The 21841-nt window shown below is 35.3% G+C and overlaps 2 protein-coding genes across 2 annotated transcripts in view; both read right to left on the bottom strand.

Annotated features, from left to right (window-relative positions):
* Nucleotides 1-8713, bottom strand: part of LOC134748817 (gonadotropin-releasing hormone receptor) — a 73079-nt gene extending 64366 nt beyond the window's left edge. Inside the window, exon 1 of the mRNA XM_063683623.1 lies at nucleotides 8638-8713. The gene's annotated coding sequence lies outside the window, so the exon portion shown is untranslated. The remainder of the gene's footprint in view (nucleotides 1-8637) is intronic.
* Nucleotides 1-21841, bottom strand: part of LOC134749076 (uncharacterized) — a 180694-nt gene that overhangs the window by 135481 nt on the left and 23372 nt on the right. The window lies entirely within an intron of this gene.

Below are 21841 nucleotides of genomic sequence, written 5' to 3' on the forward strand. Positions count from 1 at the left end.
ACAAGAATTGCCGCGGACAGAAATACATGGCACACGATGGAGGAGACCTATGTCCACAAATGGACATCTCAATAAATACAAAAAAAAGTACAATAATTATATTAATTAATTAATTAATTAATTAATTTAGTACTTAACATAGTTTTTAGGATTTTTATACTAACACCGTTATGGATCAATGCAGATCTGAAATAAACGATTTTTTAGGGTTCCGTACCCAAAGGGTAAAAAGGGGACCCTATTACTAAGACTCCGCTGTCCGTCTGTCCGTCTGTCACCAGGCCGTATCTCTTGAACCGTGATAGCTAGACAGTTGAAATTTTCACAGATGATGTATTTCTGTTGCCGCTATAACAACAAATACTGAAAAGTCCGACTCGCACTTTGCCGGTTTTTATTATTATTATTAAATTACTTATAGAATTAAATTATAAAAAAATGGATGAGACAATAATTTAAAACGAAATTCAGAGGTATCTTTATAATTGTATAATTTTAAACTGCACAAATTATGAATATAGTTATTATGAATACTAAATCCATTTACAAAAAAAACATTACATGTTTTGTAAACTAATGTAATATTTATTGGAATAAATGGCTCTACTACTACCTACATATTTACAATGTATTCAGAATAAACTGGAATGCGTTATTTGAACGAAAACAAATGATAAAAAACCTATTGAAAAATAATAAATCACAACACATCATACACAACACAAAGGTTTTGACGTTGATGAATCAAATAAAGTTTACGTAGGTATAATAAGTTAGTGTGTTGTCGACGCTGTTGACCATTCGTAAACTATATTGTAGTAATAGTAATGCTACATATTATCGAGATTGCTACTCCCATTATTTTTGGGTATTGATAAAAAGCGAGTCAGCTCGACCTTGTTTCTTTTATTGGCAATATTCCCATACCTATGCAATAAATCTATGCATAGATTTTAATAAAATAATAAGAGTCTATAAATATATTTTAATATACATGCCATCAAATTTGTTTACAGGTAAAATATATATTATTTAAAAATTTAGAGACCACTCAAGGAAAAACAGATGAGTTTCAAATGCCACTTAGTGGTAAGAGGTTAAATTGATTATCACCGCTGCTGTTTTAAAACTATGTTTATTTTACTTATAAGTTTCCAAATAGTTATTAAACTCGAAAGGAGTTAGGAAAACTCCACGGGCTTAAATTAATTCGCTCGGAAAGGTCCTCAAGTATGTTATTGCTATCAAATACCGTAAGCATGGCAGTTTTAAAAGATGCTTCTTCTTCTTCTTCCCGCTAGACCTGTTCCCATTTACTTGGGGTCGGCCTTCCTTGTCCTCAATTTCCATCTAGCGCGGTCTTGCGCTACGTCCTTATTTAAATGAGCTTCTTTTAGGTCTTTTTCAACCGTCGTCCACCAGGTGGTAGGTGGTCTGCCTGAGCCGCGTTTAGTGGTTGGCAGTTTTAGGGCCAGTTTCACCATATGGTCTTCTGAACGCCTTTGGACATGACCATACCATCTTAAGCGTTTCTCCTTGACCTTTTCGATAATCGGGGCGATCTTGAAGCTTCCTCTGACATACTGATTTCGGATTCTATCCAGTAGCGTAACACCCGCTGACCAGCGTAGCATACGCATTTCTGTGGTGTGCAGCTTGTCTAGATGCTGCTTATTGGTTGCCCAACATTCAGATCCATACAGAACAGCCGGTCTTATAGCGGTCTTATACAGATGCCCTTTCACTTTGAGGGGCATCTTTTTGTCGCACATCACGCCTGTGAGTTGACGCCACTTCATCCATCCAGTAGTAGTTCTGTGCGTAACGTCCTTGTCAATTTTGCCGTCATTACTGCACACAGATCCTAGATATTTAAATTGCGTTACCGTAGGTACAATCGTGTCCCCTATCATAACCTTGATACTTTCGGGATTAGTGACATCATCGAAAATGCAGGACATGTGTTCCGTCTTCTTTCTGCTAATCCTAAGGCCATTGGTTTCCAGTGCCTCTACCCAGGAGTCCAAACTCCGCTGGAGTTCTTCCACGCCATCCGAGATTAGAACAACATCATCGGCGTAAAGAATGTTCCAGGGCAGAGGCTTTTGACATTTTTTCGTGAGATGATCCATGACGGTATTGAACATTAAGGGGCTTAGAGTGGAACCTTGATGTACCCCTACGCTGATTTGAAACTTTTCCCCTTTGCCAGCTGGGCTTAAGACTTGAGTAGTAATGTCCTTATACATATCTTGTATAAGATATATGTAAAACTCTGGTACTAATTGCTGTCTTAGTGCTTCCCAAATGAGATCGCGTGGAACATGATCGAACGCCTTCTCCAAATCTATAAAAACCATATGAAGGTTTGTCTTGTTTATTTTGGCTTTTTCGATCATGATCCTCACCGTTTGAATAGCGTCGGATGAACTTCTCTCTGCTACAAACCCGCATTGATTTTGTGTTAGCGATATAAAGGTTTTTAATCTGTTATTTAAGATACGCTCCCAAATTTTAAGCGTGTGTGACATTAGCTTTATGGCCCTATAATTACTGCATTCTCTGACGTCCCCTTTTCCTTTGAAGAAAGGGATTAAAATGCTGTTTCTCCACGAGTCGGGCATTGAGTTTTAAAAGATGCATGCATATTAATTATAACATTTAATGTTTAGATGTAGTTTCTTGCCGGTCCCATATCTGTCTGTCTGTTTAGTTGAAATTTAGCTGAAAGTTGTATTTAGTATTTAATAAGAAAATTTGAGTCCTGGGAAAGGACATAGGGTAGTTTTGATACCAGAAGTTATCCTTTAAGGGGGTGAAAAAGGGAGTGGAAGTTTGTACGGGGAATCGATAAAAAGCAGATTAGGTAAAAAATAAGCTACCCAAATTACTAACTGCACGCGGACGAAGTCGCGGGCAAAAGCTAGTTATTAAATAAACATTGCAAACAGGGGTCATGAGCATAGGGGTGTAGAATTTAATAAGCTTTAATGTTGCCTTACACCATATTTCCATAGAATACGTATTTATATTGTTTATTTATGTAGTTTATAAAGGTATTATAGTATATAAATATTACTAGTTTGTATATTGGCGTTAGTATTAGAATTTATATTTAGAAATTATTTTTTTCGCATCGCACTGCACCCACCTTAACAATTTCTGTTTGGCCCAGTGGTTGACTGGTAGAGAATGCCTCAAGGCATTAAGTCCGCCTTTTGTACTTGTTCTTGTGCAATAAAGTTTAAAATAAATAAATAAATAAATAAAATACGTAAATTCCGAATAAAATGCGATTTTGCCAGGAAGACACACATTTTACAAGATAGCTGCGGTCAAATGGTGTGGACATGAAACCTTTAGAGTAAGAGATTTTCCAGTTTGTCCTATTCCGATTGTGCTATAGTTCCGACCCAAAAACCGAATATTATTCTTAGAGCTTATGGACTAAGTAGATCAGTAATTTTGTATTTATATTCAATCTTAATTATGTTACTTTATGGATATATACTTCAAATATAGCAACAAACTAAGAAATTACAAGATTCGTCTCAGAATATGATATAAGAAAAGCGCACTCAGTAGCTACATAGACTGAAGAGATATCGCAAAACCGCGAGTATAATAACAAGCGTACCGTAACTAACAAACATACCTATTTTAGTAACGTCTTGCCACGGCAATTTAATTGTAAATAAGGCACACAAGACTCGCTATTATACTCTGTCCACTCGAAAACTGAAATGTTAATTTACCGCATTTGGCTGACAGGCGACTGACATAACCATAAGTAAAACCCCTCTTGCATCACTTCATAGTATAAAACAAAGTTCCGCTGTCTGTCCGTCTGTATATATATATGCTTAGATCTTTAAAACCACACAACTGATTTTGATGCGGTTTTTTTTATAGAGTGATTCAAGAGGAAGGTTTATATTTATAACTTGTTAAGGTTTTGTTTAAATTAGTTGAACTACCCGTGCGAAGCCGGGGCGGGTCGCTAGTGTGTTTATAAAACGTATTGAATGCATTTTCCGACATTGACAAACTATCTATGCTGAATATTTCTGACAGTTAAATTAAAGGCGAAAAGGACTTCAGCTAAGTAAATAATGCGTGTAATATTACGTCATAATATTACAAATTTTCTAATATGTAATTTATCCGAACACTTCACATTGTAGTGTTCTAATAGTCGTATACCTACAAAAGAGACCTTACATAACTTATTAACGTCTACCGTCTTAATACATAAACATTTCGGTAAAGTTGTCAAAATACGGACGGTCGGTAATACAAGTGCCTCGTTAGTACTAATTTTGCCCCGAAAGATCCTGCTATGATTATCCCCTATTCGAGTCTACTCAAAGGTTTGTTCTCCGACATTGACAAACTATTCATGCTGAACTGAATTTTTGACAGTTAAAGTAAAGGCGGAAAGGAGTTTAGCTAAGTAAATAATGCGTGTAATATTACGTCATAATATTACAAATTTCCGATATGGAATTTATCCGAACACTAAATAGTAGTGTTTGAATAGTCGTATATCTACAAAAGAGACCTTACATAACTTATTAACGTCTACCGTCTTAATACATAAACATAGACATTTCGGTAAAGTTGTCAAAATACGGACGGTCGGTAATACAAGTGCCTCGTTAGTACTAATTTTGCCCCGAAAGATCCTGCTATGATTATCCCCTATTCGAGTCTACTCAAAGGTTTATTCTCCGACATTGACAAACTATTCATGCTGAACTGAATTTTTGACAGTTAAAGTAAAGGCGGAAAGGAGTTTAGCTAAGTAAATAATGCGTGTAATATTACGTCATAATATTACAAATTTCCAGTATGGAATTTATCCGAACACTAAATAGTAGTATTCGAATAGTCGTATATCTACAAAAGAGACCTTACATAACTTATTAACGTCTACCGTCTTAATACATAAACATAAACATTTCGGTAAAGTTGTCAAAATACGGACGGTCGGTAATACAAGTGCCTCGTTAGTACTAATTTTGCCCCGAAAGATCCTGCTATGATTATCCCCTATTCGAGTCTACTCAAAGGTTTATTCTCCGACATTGACAAACTATTCATGCTGAACTGAATTTTTGACAGTTAAAGTAAAGGCGGAAAGGAGTTTAGCTAAGTAAATAATGCGTGTAATATTACGTCATAATATTACAAATTTCCAGTATGGAATTTATCCGAACACTAAATAGTAGTATTCGAATAGTCGTATATCTACAAAAGAGACCTTACATAACATGTTAACGTCTACCGTCTTAATACATAAACATAGACATTTCGTTAAAGTTGTCAAAATACGGACGGTCGGTAATACAAGTGCCTCGTTAGTACTAATTTTTGCCCGAAAGATCCTGCTATGATTATCCCCTATTCGAGTCTACTCAAAGGTTTGTTCTCCGACATTGACAAACTATTCATGCTGAACTGAATTTTTGACAGTTAAAGTAAAGGCGGAATGGAGTTTAGCTAAGTAAATAATGCGTGTAATATTACGTCATAATATTACAACTTTCCAGTATGGAATTTATCCGAACACTAAATAGTAGTATTCGAATAGTCGTATATCTACAAAAGAGACCTTACATAACATGTTAACGTCTACCGTCTTAATACATAAACATAGACATTTCGGTAAAGTTGTCAAAATACGGACGGTCGGTAATACAAGTGCCTCGTTAGTACTAATTTTTGCCCGAAAGATCCTGCTATGATTATCCCTTATTCGAGTCTACTCAAACGTTTGTTCAACAATCTCTATTATGTCGGAGTTCGTGAGCCTGATTCAGATTTAACAAAATGTTATGGTTTTGAACATATTTTGATACTACCTTGAGGATCGTCTTAGTGATTAACGTGCGTCTCCCGTACGACTTTCTTCAAAACGCACGCAAAAATAAGAATGAGTTATCTTCAAGATCAAAATATTCAATTATTCAATATGGTCAAAATCGTACCAAGTTGTTAAATCTGAATTGGGCTCTATGAGTGTGTAGCGTTTTGAATGCCTTGCGTGGTACGTTGCGCCACGTCTAAGTATTACCAGTAGGTATTACCAGTAAAAAGGGGCCCATTTCTTAAACGGTATTAGACTAATAAGATTAGTCAACGAACTGTCAAATCGTATGGGTTTCCATGACGACACACTAATAATATTAGACTAATACCGATCGAGAAATGGGCCCCTGGTTTAAAAATCGCCTGACTTCAATGGTAGATCTTTAACTGCAACATAGATAGGTAAGTGTTTGCTTAGATAATTTTATTGCTGCTACAATATAAATTTTTGCAGCTACGCTGAGTTTTCTTTAACATTATTAAGAATATTAAAACCGAGGGAGTTTTAATTACGTTACAGAGAAGATCAATAAATCAGCTTAAGGAGATATGAGACGTATTAAAAACCCGGCCAAGTGCGAGTCGGACTCGCGCACCGACGGTTCCGTACATTACATCATTTTAACAATGTATTTTTTATGTGAAACGTGAGTGAAAACCTGAAAAGTAAATTGCGGTTTACGATTTATGACGTATTAAAAAAAACTACTTACTAGATGGAAATGTCTCTCGCGCAAACTATTCAGTTTAGAAATTGATATGTTAGTTATGATATTAGAAACCTCAATATCATTTTTGAAGACCTATCCATAGATACCCCACACGTATGGGTTTAATGAAAAAAAAATTGAATTTCAGTTCCAAGTATGGGGAACCCCCAAAATTTATTGTTTTTTTTTTCTATTTTTGTGGGAAAATCTTAATGCAGTTCACAGAATACATTGACTTACCAAGTTTCAACAGTATAGTTCTTATAGTTTCAGAGAAAAGTGGCTGTGACATACGGACGGACAGACAAACAGACATGACGAATCTATAAGGGTTCCGTTTTTTGCCATTTGGCTACGGAACCCTAAAAAGGTACCTTGGGCCCATTTCTCGATCGGTATTAGTCTAATATTATTAGTGTGTCGTCATGGAAACCCATACGATTTCACAGTTCGTGGACTAATGTTTCGTACCGTTTGGGAAATGGGCCCCAGGTAAACTAAGTATGTAGTAGTCTACTTTATTAGCGATTAAGCTTAACTTAAGATACAAGTCAAATCAGTTGCGAATAAATCAGTTGCATGCAACCAAACCTTAATGACTTCTTATCAACCGCCTCATCAGTTACATAATTGGTAGCGGGTGACCTATAACACAAATCAACTTTATTTTCACTTTTGACCTTACCTTTTTGACGCTTTGCAACCCGTATATTATTGCAATTATTTTCATGCACTAAATGCAATGAGTAACAATGATATCAAGACGAAGGTTTGTGCTTAGTACCTAATTGGTTTGTTGCTAAGAATTATATTAGACGTAATCGTGTATTTTCAAAAGGAAGGAAGCGTAATTCCGTAAAGGGACTCTTATTACAATAGAATATGAGCGATGTTTATATGATTTTCGGGTTTACCCAATTTCCGAAATATCCGATATTCCCCGCATACGCCTTACAACTAGCTGCTTCTCATCTGTGCTTTGGACACACGATACTTTAAGTATACAGCCTTATCTTTGAAAAAGTACTTACGTATAACCTAGTAGAAATTCAAGATATACAATTTTATACTTTAAGAAATTAAAATATTCTTTCAAATTATGTAAATAAGTATAAAAAAAATTCACTAAGAATTTGTCCAAAAATGGGATTTGTTTGTGTAGTAAAAAATGAATGAACTCAAGAATTTGAATAATTGTAATAAATTTTCAATAACAAACATAAATGTATCTGTAAGCATTCGTACCTATCTTAGTTTTATGCTATAATGCCGTTGTCTTTTCGAGACACACGAGAGAAACTCAAGAGAACAAATTTGTGGCTGGAAGATAAGTGATATCACATGTCTGACTGAAGATTAAGCTTACCTATAACTAATATTTAGCGTTATTGCGTCTGTGGTTGGATTAACCATCTATTTCCATTATCGGCCAGGGGACGCCAGTGTTAGGACTGTATTTGATACAATCAATAGTCCTACTGTAATATGTGTCTACTTTGCTCCACACTGGGCATTTGTGCTCCAACACTTTTTGTATGTGAATACTATATCACAACCGCATGACATTACAACATGATAGTAATGCTGGTGTGCCTACTTTAAATCGGCATATATATTGACATCTCTACTACACTTAAATAATTTTAAATTAACTCGAATTTTGGAGTTAGTTTTGGAGAAAAATAGGCAGACTTAACGGTACAGTGTCCCCTGGCTGATGGGACAGATAAATAACGAGAAATATCTTTCTAATGAAATTAATAAAACTAGGATTTAAAGACTGACCCAAAAGATTGTAACAATGGCCATGAGAAAAAGTAGATTTACCCGAATATTTAACATTATAAGGTTTTTAACACTACATACTTCTTCCGAAACAATCAAAAGATAATATATGTCTAATACCACGGTAATAGCCATTAAGAAACGTTTAATGTTCTCGGATTTCCTCTAGACGCCAAGTTTTTCCAGTTTTCCCACTTGATTTTAACTAACTTCCGTCGTTTATTAAGTTTATTAACTACTCGTAACTTATAACTATTTTGAGTTCACTCACCTTCCTCCACTCGTGCTTGAAGTTTTTAACTACAATTTTGTCACAAACTTTAAGTCACTATAAAGTGGTCACTTTATGTCACTTGCAAATTCCCAGTTATAGCAGAACACAGTACAAACTTTTTTCAGCGAACACTAAGATTCGAACGGATGCGACACGTCGCGCCGCTCTTATCTCCCTCACAAGACTGCGATGAAACGCATTTACGCCGTTTTCCGCACAACACTTGTCTCGGACACTTGTTACAAATTAACTTTTCCAATATTTTTTCAGCTGCTTTTCGGATTCTTTTCCATGGGCCCAAACGATGTTTTTAGAATTCTTCACTTGACATTATATGATGCGGGGTGCATAATATTAAATACTTTTATAGGTATTACTGAAATTATTTTTTACGACTATATATGAGTGAACATTTCTACGATATAAATAAGTATTTAATTTCATAATAGCTAAGAACAGGAATAATAAAAGTAATAACATATTTTTTTTCCAAAAGAATATTTTTCTTTTTGTGCACCAAGTAAGGCATCAGAATATCAAGCGCAAGGCATATTTTATGTATTCAGTTAATTTCCCTTAAATATGTGTCCCTTAGTATGTTGTAAATCTTTCTTAATTTTATTGCGTACATATAAGTTCTTCAAGCAAGCTTAACTGCGGATGGAGGATACTTCACACACATCTCACACGAACCTGCCGCCAAAAAATGCTCTTGTCAAATTTCATGTTGTTTTAAAACGAGACCGTAACTTTGATTACAGTACTTAGTATTTTTAATAAAGTTAAACTGGTTGTGATTATACAATATAAAGACATTTGGAAAGCTGGCCAGATACAATAGGCGCTATATTTCAAAGTTATAAATAGCTACAAGATTTATCTCACGCACAAGGGTAAACTGCAAACAATAAGAAGGTACAACTATATTAATGATGATTGATACATGCGGCATTGTGTGTTTTAGACCCTTTTTTAGGGTTCCGTACCTCAAAAGGAAAAAACGGAACCCTTATAGGATCACTCGTGCGTCTGTCTGTCTGTCCGTCTGTAACAGCCTATTTTCTCCGAAACTACTGTACCAATTAAGTTGAAATTTGGTATACATAAGTAAGTTTGTGACCCAAAGATGGACATGTAACGTAAACAAATGAATTTTAAACACGGGGGCCACTTTTGGGGGGTAAATGTGAAAATTAAAATATAAAGTTTCTCAAATTATATCGTGTTACATATCAAATGAAAGAGCTTATTGTGTGAATCTCAAATATATTTTTTTTACAATTTTAGGAGAAACAGTATAGAAGTTATTCAAGAAAATAGGAAAAAAATGACCATTCCCCCCTTTATCTCTGAAACGACTGGGTCTAAAATTTTGAAAAAAATACACATAATAGATCTTTACCTATAGATCACAGGAAAACCTATTAGAAATGTGCAGTCAAGCGTGAGTCGGACTTAATTACTTGGTTTTTGATCCGACCCCTACGGGTTTTTTAAAGACATTTCACTCACGTTTCACATAAAAAATACATTGTTTAAATTGTGTAATGTACGGAACCCTTGGAACGCGAGTCCGACTCGCACTTGGCCGGTTTTTAATTTAATTATCTCTTCTATTAATTTAGTACCCACGCACTTAAGAGTCACATTAACCTACTGCAAAAAAGCCGCTCCCATACAATCAAGGTTATGCTCTCACTTTAAATAAACATGCTTAAAAATTATATGAAACTTGTCATGAACAATTGAACATTTACGTAACATATTATGAAATTATTAAATATATTTATAACGGGTCACTCACGTATTTTAAGTCGAAAAACGCTCGACATGTTTCACTCCGTACCGAAGAGTCATCAGGAGCTTGCGTTGACGGTGACGGACCGGCGCAGACCCGCAATACGTGCACGGGAAATACGTGAGTGACCCGTTATTAATATATTTAATGCCTGTGTCTCATAGGTAATATCTATGTCCGTTACTAGTTTTCGTTGCAAAAATTGTTATACAAAGAAAATAAATCGACTACAAGTTTTGTATGTAGTAATGAACTCTAAGTGGCAGATTTCAGTCTTCAGAACAGTCAGCATCGAAATTATAGCTTAACAAAAACAGACACGACTCTATGTACCTGTTACATAACATGACTATAAAACTCCCTTGAGACTCAAACATATTAGATTATTTTAAAACGGGTCACTCACGTTTAAGCCGTCCAATTTACGAGGATCGTCTTCACGGAGCAACTTAATAATACGTGAGTGACCCGTTTTAAAATAATCTAATATATTACAAAACAACATACTGCAAAAAATAATTTTAAAAGTGAACTGTAGAGATTTATCTCTATTGGGAGGGGGTGGAGGATACTTTTGGTGTGTTACTATTGAATTGCCGATGCTGCCTGTACATTACTGTTTTATGAAAGTAGGTAATGTATTATTGTTGCTGGTCTGAAAGCTCTTAACGCTCTACTTATCCTCCTAACCCTTTAGGGCATATGCCCCGGTTGTGGCCACTGGCCCGGTTTTGGCTAATTATTGTCTAAACAATATAAAATAAACTTATTCGTTATATATCATTACAAACACAATTCGTTACCATACAACGATATAAAAACTAAAAATTTTTTTTTGTAATATTATAGTTTTCTATCTATTAAATTTCCAACTGGCCAAAAAGGGTACTAAGATAGCCAAAACCGGGGCATCTGCTCTATAATACGCAATGCCTATAAAGAATCAATATAATATTTAACTATTTGGTGTTATTTACTGACTCCTGCGATTAGAGTTGTCTCGTGTTTTATTGTTCCGATAAACCCCCGGCTAGGCAATAAAACGTTATACACATAGAGGCAATAGGAGTCAAGGGGCCATTAAAATATCCGTCTAAGTAGATCCGAGCTTATTCGAGTCAGACGCTAATAAAATACATGTAAACAAACGAACACGGTTGTTTTGTAAACGATTATTAGTTTTACTGGGCTCTGTGAGAAATTTAGATAATATAATAGTACATTTTAAAGCAACAAAAAAGGGACGCTTTACGTACGATGCATAGTGTTACGTTTGTATAGTTATAATACAGGCCAAATTAAAGCTTTCATCATCATCATCATGTCAGCCGATAGACGTCCACTGCTGGACATAGGCCTCCCCCAAGGCTCGCCACTCCGACCGATCCTGTGCCGCTCGCAACCACCGAATTCCCGCGACCTTCACCAGGTCGTCGCTCCATCTCGTTGGAGGCCTACCGGCAGTTCGTCTTCCGGTACGCGGACGCCACTCCAGAACCTTCCGGCCCCACCCGCCATTAGTTCTGCGAGCAATGTGCCCCGCCCACTGCCACTTAAGGTTTGCAATTCTGCGAGCTATGTCGGTGACCCTAGTTCTACTGCGGATATCATCATTTCTGACTCTATCACGCAGAGAAACCCCGAGCATAGCTCTCTCCATTGCCCTTTGCGTGACCTTGAGCCTTCTTATGAGGCCCATCGTTAGCGCCCACGTCTCAGATCCGTATGTCATCACTGGCAACACACACTGCATTAAAGCTTTGCTGTTTAAAAATTGTACATAAATTGCTTATTAAATGTATTTCCAAAAAAAATTAATGGATTTTTCTTTAAAACAAACCGTTTAGAAATGCGGATATTGTCGCTAAACAACAACAATGTCGATAACGACCAAACAGCGACATTTTCTTTTAATTTTTAACACTGAAAATGTACTTTTTTTACAATAATAGGTATAAAAACAGTAAAAGAAAGAAATCCGTGTGATAAATGTAATAATATATGAAGCTTATCGCTGTCGGAAATGAAAGACTGATGAATGGTTCGATTTAAGGGAAATGAAAAAGAAAAACATTAGATAATAGTTAGCTACCAAAAATTGCGTGTGTTAAACAGATTTTTGAGTGATTCATTAATTGTGGCTTAATTTTTGATAAAAGCTCTGATTGTCTGGCTATGTATATTAAGTTTAACCATATTGGTAATCATATTATAAGTATACCAGGAGTCGTAGCACGGTACGCTTATCACCATGCCTGTCACGTTCTAACAAGTATGTGAGTGCGAAAGTGACGGACTTAGTGATAGGGGAAACCATGCTGCGCGGGCAGGCAATATTTTTATATAAAAAAATATATCATATGAAAATAAGGATTTTAACAGAATGAAATATAAAAAAACAGGCGGATTTATTTTAAGTTTAGAAAAAATTTGAAGTTTACATTAACACATTTATAAAGTGTAAGTTTTGTAATCCGTTGATAAAAATCAAAACATTGTAATTATACTTGTAACAAATTAAATCACTTTTCATTTTGTTTAAGTGGCCATGCCACTCATTCGCATAGTTTCCGAGATATAATCGAAAAACCGAAAACTGGAACCTTCAAACCCCCCTCTCCCCGCCAGCACCATGGTTACGGCCAGGGACTTTTGATATGTTCACCCCTAACTAGTCCAAACAAAGTCTTACGAAGTCAAAAATTGTGTTCCAAGCACTTCCCTCTATAACTTTTTTTGAGCATTCATTTCCTGGCCTAGTAGTGGGGAGTTCAGTTATATTACAGGTACCACTTAAGTAATAGATTCTTTAACGATACTAAGTTACACAACGAAGGCCGCAAAAATATCTGACACGTTCGTATTTGTAGCGCAATAAAAGCGCATGACGTCTTTTTCAGCGCTCGTTTATAACATATTCATTGCAGGTGACGACATTACTGCTAACTGAATTGGTGATATTAATCCGAACGGTACCTTTAATTATACATCTTATTAAATGTAATTAAATGCTTGTAACATGCGGATGAACGTTAGCCCGACACAATCGTTCTGCTTTAAGGGGTTACCCGAGGCTTTCATCGATGCATGGTTCTTACATATACGAAATTTAAATATTTGTGTTCGTCTTTGACGTTTATAGGTATAAGTACTGGTCAGGGGTTTTAATTTTAAACTAATAAACACAAAAATTATGGCCAGAAAACCAGTTTTTTGGTCTAAAATTGTTCAACTGATGCCAAATATCTCGAAGACAATATACTTTGAAGTGAATATGGGACACTATATTGCTTTAAGCCGTTGCTGTTAATATAATAAGCTACAAAAAACATTAGAAAACTAAGGGATTCAGATCAAAGGTCATTGCATGGGGCATGGGATCCCCTTAAATATTCGATCGAAATACGAAACCGTTTATTCGAGTTCCAAGAAAAGGAAAACTTTACGAACGACGTTGGCGATTTATTAGCGTTGAAAACTTCATTCACCGTGTGTCAATTAGGGCGTGTTTACACTGGCCTACCAAATTTAATAGTCGACACATGTGCCCTGTGTTTTCTTACACACCAACGGAAATATTGATCTTATTATGTTTATAATAATGAATTAAGTCATCAATGTCATCATGTTTGTGTCGCCGAGGACCGAGATATTTCATATAATTTATACATTTCGGCCCGGAGCTGTTTAATACCCAATCACAACATTTAAATTTAATGTCACGCCGTATCTTGAATAAAAGGGAAAAAAAGAAAACCAAGACAGGAATCCTAGGTAAAGGAAAGGATCGAAGAAAAAAGTAAAATTATACGTAATTATGTAATAGAAATTGGAATTGATATCCGGAAGCAAAAAAAAAACCGGCCAAGTGTGCACGAAGGGGTCCGTACCATTACGGCAAAAAAATCACGTTTGTTGTATGGAAGCCCCACTTAAATATTTATTTTATTCTGTTTTTAGTATTTTTTGTTATAGCGGCAACAGAAATACATAATCTGTGAAAATTTCAACTGTCTGGCTATCACGGTTCATGAGATACAGCCTGACAGACAGACGGACAGACGGATAGTGGAGTCTTAGTAATAGGGTCCCGTTTTTACCTTTTGGGTACGGAACCCTAAAAACAGTTATGTTACTCGCTTCTAAGGATTCTAATAATGAAATTAATTCAACCTGAAGAGTCTGTCAGAAAACTACCCACAGACGGCGTGACGTATATCAAATTAGCTTGAACAGGCAGTTTCCTCATTTTCCTTATATTTTCGCTAATACTTACCAATAACATAATTATGTAGGTATCTTCTAAACCCTCCAAGTACGTTTTCTGGAAGTAGATTTTATTTAAGGAATAAATAAGTAAAATAACTGTAACAACTACCGATGCATTTTTACTATCTTTTTCTGATATTTGAATTGTATTTGTAAGTTATTAAATTTATAATAGAGTTTTAACCTAAAAACCTATCTTACCTGAAATTTTCAAAGTATTGTCTTAAAAAAAAAAAAAAACGGACGATATTACAATCCATATTTTGTTAGTTACAAATATACTAAAGTATTTTCTAATTGCAATGGCATTTCATACGTCATTTGCAAAAAAAGCTTCATTTAATACCTAACAGTTTTGTTTATACAAAATAGGTATAAAAGCGCACACAGAATGCATAATATAATATTTTGATTTCTGTTTTAAGAAGCATTCACAATTGTCTAAACTTTTTAATGAATACAATCCGCAGAATGTACTAGAACAAAGTTTTCTTCTATCAATAAAATTAAAATAAATTAAATGAAAATTAAAATAAATTATCTTTATTTAACAAAAAACACAATTTCCATAGATGCACATTGCAGTGAACCCCGCACTAGGCATGGCCTGTATCGCGGGGGTCAAGGTCATCACAAATTACCAATATATTTATGTATATTAAACATAAGGATAGGAAAGAAAGAAGAGTGTGAAGTGTGAATTTGTATGTGTGTAAGTTTGTTGTGAGGAGGGAGTGAAATGTGTGTGTGAAATCTAAGTGTAATGTAATTTAAAGTCTGTTTGAATTTAATTGTGTTCGCGCGTTATGAAAAGTGTCTACAAGAACTCGAATAGGAATGAAGAATTAATCCTATGAATACGAAATGTTAGGAATCTCTTGGGAAGGTTTCAGAATTGCTTCTGATTCCTCGTAGTTCCAGGACTTTAGCAGGTTTAGTATACGATTTTTTGCTTCATTTACGTTACAATATCTAATGTCACAAATTTTAACTACTTTATTATAAACGTGCGAGAAGAAAAATACCGAGAAGCGCTGAGCAAAAGAAGTGATGACACGGGGTTTAGGGATACAATAAACTCTTCTTGAAGTAAGCGTTTGATGTTCCGGCAGACGACTGGCCATAATATGAGCATATAAAGTAACACGCAGCAAAAACAATTTGCGAACACTCAGAACTTGGGCTTCTTTGAAGAGTTCAGCTGTTGGATAACGTCGTGGTCGCCCCAAACATACCTTCAGAATCGCTCTTTGTGCGCGCTCCAACATTATCATAAACGATTTACCAGAGCCTCCCCAAGCAAGTATACAATAATTTAAAATTGATTGACACAACTTATATAAAGTTAGGTACTTCATTTAACTCTACCCAGCTGCATTCCATCTGTTCAAAAGATGAAGTTTGTGGAAACTGTGAATTTATTCATTTTATTTTCTTTTTGTCATCACCTCAACTTGCTAGGTCACCCAAAGATTGTCTGGAAAAGATATTGTTAACGATAAGAGCGCCTGTTGTTACCTAGTATTAAACTTATATTTTTAACTTTATTGTACAATATAATTAATATTTACTTACATTTATTATTTTTTGCGAATCTGTACAAGGTCCTTTTATTTTTCTCACTTTCTTGTAAACAAAACCACCTAAAATAATATTTTTGACGCAGATTGCCAATATTTCACTCACTGTCTTATTGATGACAACATTGTATTTTGAGGTTCTAATTTTGTTTTCAGTGTAAGTAAGTAGGGGAGACCAAGGAGGATTGTGACAGAGGGAAGTTGTGACGAAGAAGATTTCTCAAAAACTGATTGTTAGCGAGCTGGAACCAGCGCTCTTAAACCCCTTTACCCCTTTAGAAAATTAAATGCGCATTTTGACTTAGTACCTGCCAACGGCGCATATTATTATAAAGTGGTTTTGGGTACAACATTTACGTACAAAAAGACGCGATTTGCGACCCAAAAATTTTGATTCAATATATCATAAGGTATTACGTTTACGTTGTAATATTTTTTCATATATTCTATGGTTTACCATGTTTCAAGATATGACTTTGTTTTATACAGTTTGCACATTGTTTGGCAATTATAAATAATTATTATAAGGTCACAATAATTATTATCAGTAATCACAAGTTTGTGATTTTCTGTACCTAGGCGAGTTGTGACAGTTTGGTAGGTGAGGTGGTTTTTTAATCTTTAAATTTGGTGCACTGTCGAATTCTAAAACCTTATTTCTTGTTTCAAATGATTAACAACCCCTACGATAACGATTTGGTAAAAAGTTTAGTCTTGCATTAAAAGCGGTAACATTACATGTAAAGGGTTTTAACGTTAGTATTAATTACCCCTTCAAGTGGCATTCATCATTTTAGAGTCATTGGAATTTTAACTTTGTGTCGATTAGTTAAATTTTAAAAATAGACAGTTCCGCTACACTGAGTTATTATTACTATAGAGACGACATACTAAACAATTAAATTATCGCAATCACAACCTGTAGCACGCGACCAAAACGTCGTAAGCGCCGTAAAAATCATGGCGCTTACGCTCCGCTTCTATGGTTTGATGCTATCTGTGCCGGTTCTATACGTTAGTAATAACAATATTTTTATCTTAATGCATTTTATGTTAAACATATGAATTATTTCTACAACAAGGCTAATACTATGTGAGCAATAAAACTGTGATTGATCTAAGTACCTACGTTATTTCTTATTTTACTACCAAAAGAAACCTATGAAAACGTCTGATTAACTTTACTTAAAGCATTTTATTTTCAAATTTATATACAGGAAATGTGTTACGACTCCCATTTAACGATCTTAGCAACACAAAACTAATAGATAATTCAATGTATTAAAATACCCGAATTTTATATAAGTTCTCACAAATTTATTCTAATACCTAACTCGCCCATATGCCGATCAAAGCAGGGTTTCTTAAAGTGAGGTCCACGGACCTCTTAGGGATCCGTTGCATGTTTATCAGGGGTCCGCAGTAGATCAGTTATCTACTGTAAACATACCTACTTATTAGGAAATCTTGTAGTAAACTTGACGAGACCTAAGTGTAATGAAACTTATAATAAAAGTAAATTTTAAAATATGAATAAGGGTTTCCATTATTTTCCTTAAATATTTTTTGCCCTAGGTCCGTGGTATTGTTTAAATTGTGAAAATGGTCCGTGACTGCAAAAACTTTAAGAAACCCTGCTGTATAGGCGACAGGTTAAATAAAAGGCGTAAATTCGCGAAATACAAGGCCAAAACTATGAGCGAGCGAGGAGCCAACGCGGCGGGTGTGAATTCTGGAAATGTACTCCTACCTACAGTTACATATAAGTGCAGCGTATGACTTGGGCTCGCTACCGTTCATTGTTTTATGTAGCTTTAATTAGAATAGTTTACACTAGATGGCGTTACAAGTACCAAAATTAACCAACAACAATAAAAATTGATAAACCTAAAAGTACAGTTCACATAAAATATATGCGTCGCCTACACCTGATAGAGACTTCACCTTATTAAATCGAAAAGTTACAAAGAATAACGATATTCCAGATATTTGAAAAAGCGTTTAGGAAACTACAAGTGATAAACCTTTAGTATACCTACCTTATTAAACATATTAATAACGGGTCACTCACGTATTTTAAGTCGAAAACGCTCGACATGTTTCTCTCCGTACCGAGGAGCCTACCTTATACCTACCTTCTTTATAGTTACATATTTGATATATCTGACCTTTGCACATACCTCTGAAATATCTACTCACAGTAACGTTTTGTAACGAGATACTTCACATAATTATGAGGTCCGTGTAGAGTAGATAATGTCCATTGGGGTTTCTGGGGAGGTGTAATTTAATCTCATCAACGAAAACACCGTACACGATAAATAAAGGATCTGAAATTACAATAGCTTTCGCTTTAGAGGAATTGTAAAACATGAAATACACTAATCTAATAAGTAAACCTTTAACGCAACAAAAGGATCAGCCTTGCTTGATGTGCTGTCATATTATGTGTAGATTATCTGTTCATTTAACATTGTTGTATTAGACCAAACAATTAGCCTCATGCATGAAGTTTTTATTTGAACGAAATATGTTTTATTCGGATGTTTGTTACCGTTATATCATGTTACAAATGCATTTCCGTTTTTAAATTACCATTTAATCACTTAAAATTATAAATAAAAAGTACAAAAATTTGCCCGCGAAAAGCTAGTGTGCGAAACGCTCGAAACGCCACGTGACGTCACGCGTTCGACAGATTAGTGTCATTAGTAGCAAACGTCAGTTGGGCCGCCCAACGTGTGACGTCATCACGCTCTGTCGAATTCGCGCCAAAAATTATGAGCGTTTCAACCGCTCAAAAATTTTCAACATTTTAAATATTATTATTTACAACGACGGGACTTAATCGCGTAAAATAAGTATTAAACCCACCTCCGACGTTTCGAGGACGGCGTTGTCCCCGTGGTCTTGGAGAAAATCTTTGAGCTATTCATCAAACTCGAGACCACGGGGACAACGCCGTCCTCGAAACGTCGGAGGTGGGTTTAATACTTATTTTACGCGATTAAGTCCCGTCGTTGTAAATAATAATGAGTAAAAATCGTGAAAGTTTAAATCAGTATTTAAAAAAAAAAAAAATAAGATAATGTTAAGGTTTACAAAAGTATTTTTATCATTTCCGGTGTTCCAACGATATAAATTATGAATCCGAAAATAAAAATAAATTCATGCATGGAGCTAATTGCCCGTAATGTGGAGGAGGCGTGTCATCGTATACCTTGTCGGTATGCACGAATCATTCAGTCTTTAAAGGTCAAAGGGTTTGCACGTAACTAAATAAATAAAACAAATCACAACCGACAGTAAAATGTTTTGGCTCTCTACGAGGCGTACTATTCTGATATTACGGCATTTTCAAAAAAAAAACCTCTGTTTTAGTTTTAATTCTTTGTGTACTTTGTTAGTTTATCATGTCTCAATTTGTAGTTTTGTTATTTTCTAACTGACTCAAATAAAGCCATACAATCAAAATAAAAATACTTACGAACTGGCAATATCGTTAAGTTGCATGCTATTACTGCTATTGCTAACACACTATAATTCTTTTATGAGCACTTATCATTTCGTTTACTTTAAGTATAAAAACTTATACTTACATGAAACGCAACCACAGAATAAGTAATAGTATTATCATACATACAGAACGGCCACGCACCGCCCCGCCCCGAATCGAATTACCTCGCCCCGCGACAGCAGATTGACGGCCGTTTGCCGGCCGCTCAATACTAAGCAACTTACACTATGATGCATGCCACGTGTACAGACATGCAGTTACACATGGAAACGCACGTGATTTTTTATGTATATCGTGTCCGCCCTGTGCTGTGACGCAACTAGAGCATAGTCAGTGGGCTGGGCATTTTTGCATCGCTGGTGTTTTGTCCAGAGCTGATGTATAGTAGTGGGATATTCCAAGAGGCAGGCAAGATGTTTTTATGCCGTTATTATTTATTCTGTCTGTACCTTTATTTATTTAGAGATTGATTCGAATTGTATTATTTTTCCTTTTACATCCAATAATAAATCATAACACAAAGCTAGAAATAGAACCTCTTTGACCTTACTCAGAAACTTGCAAAGTAACGTTATCTCTAATGTCCTTCTGGAATTCAGCTTGATAAAAGTTATCACCAAATAATTAAAAAATTGGATGACTATTGGATTAATTAGAAAATTGGATGGCGTTGGCATGGGAATACCTTACAATTACTATGTAGAATAGAAAATTATTATAATTATATAATTAAAATTTATACCGAAGCCGCAAAGATTAATTTAATCAAGAATCATCTACTTAAAATGCTCAACATTGTTTAGCTTTATTCATTTTGGTCTATTCTTGGTCTTATCTATCTAGTAAATAATTTACTTAAAACAGTATTCAGATTTGAGCTTTTCTTAACAAAATGCCACTTGTTTTGTCTATGAAATTGATTGTTACTTAATATTATTCTAGCCAGACACGAGTTTTTTCGATCGTAACTGAAAACAAATTGCCAGTTTTTTTTCTAATATGATAGGTAGGCTATCATTATTTGACAGTATGTGTTACCGTCATACACCACTTTCTTTGACGTTAACACTAAAAGAGATTTTTTAAATATATGTTAATATTTAGGACTAGTTAGTTATTTTCTGTTGAGATGGAAAGAGCTTATATCATTTTCATGAGAAATAATATAAAATTCAGATAAGATTTAACAAATAAAGTAGCTTTTTTCAGATACGCTCATTTGTCATAACAAATACGCGCGAACGACAAACAGTGCGCTCTACATTACAATTTTTATAATTTATTACTTTAACTCCATGCCGACGCTTTATCTAAGGCCAGGATTACACTTGTAAGTTTTACTTACGTATTAAGTAGGGACACAGCTATACTATAGAATGAGATATGAATATTCATATCTCATTCTGTAGTATAGCTGTGTCCCTCCCTACTCCCTGATAACGATATCGTTATCTCATTCTAGCAAATAGCTTTGTCTCTACTTACGTAAGTAAAACTTACAAGTGTAATCCTGGCCTAAAGCACGTTCACGTGGATCGTGTAACAGATTCCAGCGGTGTCAGCATGGTTGCATTTTTATCACCTGTCACTATGCTTGTCACTTTCGCACTTACATATTAGATAGAACGTGACAGTCATGGTCACAGGCGATAAAAATGCTACCTTGCTAAGCCCGCAGGGAATCTGCTTAATCGAGATGACACCATTCTAAGCCGGTGTCTTTGAGCCATTACAGCCCGTGTCGAGTCCCCGCTTCCGGTTCCACGAAGCGCCATGAGCCATTAGACTCATTAAGAACCAAATTTGTAACCGCCCCGCAGGAATCTTGAAGCTAACACAATTTCACACGCACCTGTGTTTTATTAGTGAATGTGATTGTGTGTGTTAACGCGTATGGTATGGATGCGTTGACTTTCGATTCTATGGTTCTATTTTCACTGAAAAATGATAGGTATCGATTACGGCAAACCACTTACTATCACAAAAACCATAAGAACTAAACGTTCTGCACTTACAGTAAGCCAGGAAATAAATGCC

Source organism: Cydia strobilella, chromosome 17 (assembly GCF_947568885.1).
Source record: "Cydia strobilella chromosome 17, ilCydStro3.1, whole genome shotgun sequence".
NCBI classification, from domain to species: Eukaryota; Metazoa; Arthropoda; class Insecta; order Lepidoptera; family Tortricidae; genus Cydia; species Cydia strobilella.